At 29.9% G+C, this 3,270-nt stretch overlaps 1 long non-coding RNA gene across 1 annotated transcript; it reads left to right on the top strand.

Annotated features, from left to right (window-relative positions):
• The first annotated feature begins 563 nt into the window (after positions 1–563).
• LOC117123213 lies at positions 564–2,692 on the top strand. The gene is made up of 3 exons (XR_004447825.1): positions 564–652; positions 1,359–1,504; positions 2,388–2,692. It is a non-coding gene; the product is annotated as an uncharacterized LOC117123213 (long non-coding RNA).
• The last annotated feature ends 578 nt before the right edge of the window (positions 2,693–3,270 follow it).

Raw genomic sequence — 3,270 nt, 5'->3', positions numbered from 1 at the left:
TTTCAACCCGGAGTTTAAGATTTTACTAAACTTTATTTCAACAATGATTTCACTTTGAAATCGGGTTGCGATTTTGACATAACAATTGCAATATATTTATTCAATATTTTTCCAACGTTAACTTTAAATATAGTTTTTATTTCAATGTAGAATCAACATTGAAATAGGCCTACCCATTATTTACTCAACATTATTTCAACAATAAAAACGTTGAAAACTGGTTGAGATATTAAAATCACAGTAATAACATGAAGTTTAACATCTTTTCAATGTCAAATTAAAATGTAGTTTGTATTTTAACGTATAATCAACATTTAGAATATTTTTTGTTTCAACCAAGTTTAAATTTCTTTAAATCAACCTCAACTTGATATGAAATTTTATAGAAATAATTGTACAAGATTTATTAAAGTTTACCTCCATAGTGAGGTATAAAAAAACTCATAGGCCTATTATGAGAACATGATCTTTAATCATTACATTGGTTCTCCGTCCTTGAAAGTGTGGCAAGTAATGGGCTAATCGGATTAGGTCATTAGGTACAGACCAATCAGAAACAAATGCTCAAGTTTTGAAGTATGTATCAGTTGCTGTAAAGCTGTCTTCATACACAGTTTACATACTAAAGAATTTCAGCATTATCAAATAAATGGTAAGAACTTTATATTTGTATACTATATTACAGGGTGTATCTAGGCTAGCCGAATATCGGAATTGTATAAGCTTGCTTTATATTATTATGTGGTTATCTTTTGTTCTAGCTAAGATTTAGGCCAGCCAGCCCTCTGGCCCTAGCTAGTAGAAGAGACTAGGCATAGACTAGAGTACTGTAGGGTAGTGTAGTGTAAGGGCATTGTTAGCATAATTTTACTTGTTCGGGCTACACTGCAAGTTGGATGTTGTGTGGGCTAAGTTTAAATTATAAGCGGTAATTTTTAATCGCCTAGGCCTAGATTTTTTTTGTCAAAATGGTCACGTCCTGTGTTGAAATGCTATAATAGGGTCTATAATAAATTACTGTAAATATAATGTTAAAATGTGGTTGCATGGACAAAAATAAAACAGCTAGGCATAGGCCTATTATGTGTGTTTAATAATTCATCTCATATCATGGGCCTACATACTGCCAGTGGTATATAATAGCCACATCACTGTCATGTCATCAGTAATCATTTTTTTCTTTTTTTTTTGAAGATGTTAATAATATAAATTTTTATATTTTCTGTCAATAAGAGAAAAATTAACAATAGGCCTATATCTTTTGATGGTTAGTATTATAATAGAAATATAAAAATAGATATGGGCTAATTTAGTTGTGTGCATAGGCCTAACTATAAATAATATGGTATTTCTTTCAGGTTTTCAATCCATTGACAGGAAGCCATGTTTGTTGCAATATATTGTTTGTGGTAGACACTGGGAAGAAACCGACTATTGAATGTGTATTTATTTGTCTCCTGGTACAAAACTGATGGAAGAGCAGCCATGATGAAGCAGTAAAAAGGTATATAATTTTTATTGTTAAATTTTACAAGAATATACTGCGCATTTGCTAATACCACTATCCCACAGCAATAAGTGACTACCCTACTGTGTCACAGTATAATAACCATTTGTTTCTTAATTAAAGTCTTGGGTACCTAAGAAGTCATACAAACAGTAAACACATTTGTCTTAATCGTCGTTTTACGACTATTATAGTCGTACGAAGGCGATTATTAAGTTTAAATTAATTGGGGACAGTCAAATCGTAAATATTATCTTAACATGCTTAATATTCTTCAACGATAAATGGCACCTAACTTCGTAGTATGATGCTGTCTGAGTTGCCTTTAAAGAAAAATGTATTTAAATCTTTGGAAAAAAAACACATTCTATTATTGAAAGATGTGCCTTAAAGTTTTTTTCAAACTTACTTTTGTTCTCCATCCATACATGTTGTTTGGTGTTGTTCCTAATTATTTAGCAAAATGTTAAATTGTTTTAGTTTAAGCCCATTATTAACCTAGGCAATTACTGTATTCTCACAACATTCAATTTAATATTGTGCATATCAAAATTAATAAAACTGAATGAATATGTGTATTAGGTTAAGTGCCACTCTCTATAGAGAAATCTCTAATTGTCCATGTTTGCAGTACTGTAGTTCATAGTAAATATTTTTCAGTATTTGCATCATTATTGGTAATGCTTGCAGTATATCAATGTAGATTGCTCTGGGAAGAACAGTTGTTTCAACTATCTATATGTAGATAGTATTTACATTTTTAAAATTATACTACATGTAGTATAGTATTTACATTTTTAAAATTTACCATACAATTAATTAACTTTAAAATAATATTTCAGTTTCAAATATTTTTGTTTTGTTTTTATCTTTCACAAAGGTTCTTGGATACCTTGCTTCAATACCTCTGGCCGGACAAGAAAAGACCTGGCTAAGGAGTAGAGCTTCAAATAATTTATCACCAAGAAAGTTACTGATTTAATCCGAATCCTGTAACGCGAAAGATTCTTAATTAAGCTAAGTGTGAAATATTAGGTCAGTTAAGACGACAGTAATGCATAGGTATATTTTGAAATCTAGACATAGTAGCTGTTGTTATATTATTGATTTAAACATGCCTGTATAGTACAATGCATAATATTTTATGTTTTCTGCAAGTTTCAATTAAAGAAAAATGGTCAAGTATATTTTGAACTCAGTGTATTTTGTAAGTTTAAAGTATTAAACATTGACATTGACTCAACATTGAACATTTTACATTGAATTAACATTGAATCGACGTTGAAATTTACGTTGATGCAAACTTTCATTCACAACCAAAATTCAACATTGATTCAACATTGATCGTTTGACGTTATTATAACGTTAAATAATTGATGTTGAAACAGCTTTAGACATTTTACGTTGAATCAACGTTGAAATTTACGTTGATGAAAACTTTCATATTCAACTAAAACTCAACGCTAATTCAACATTGATCATTTGACGTTTTAACGTTAAACATTGACGTTGAAACAACTTTAGGCATTTGACGTTGAATCAACGTTGAAATTTACGTTGATGAAAACTTTCATATACAACCAAAATTCAATGTTAATTCAACATTGGTCATTTGACGTTGTTCCAACGTTGAAAAATTAGGGTTGAAAAAACCTTAGACATTTTACGTTGAATCAACGTAGAGATTTACGTTGATGCAAACTTTCATATACAACAAAAATTAAACGTAGATTCAATGTTTGCATATTACGTTGAATCAACGT

The sequence above is a fragment of the Anneissia japonica genome, unplaced genomic scaffold (assembly GCF_011630105.1).
Source record: "Anneissia japonica isolate Jap-2015-1 unplaced genomic scaffold, ASM1163010v1 scaffold42321_len3917_cov166, whole genome shotgun sequence".
In the NCBI taxonomy this organism is placed as follows: domain Eukaryota; kingdom Metazoa; phylum Echinodermata; class Crinoidea; order Comatulida; family Comatulidae; genus Anneissia; species Anneissia japonica.
Note: the sequence above shows the minus strand (reverse complement) of the source record. Positions and strands in the feature narration are given on the sequence as shown.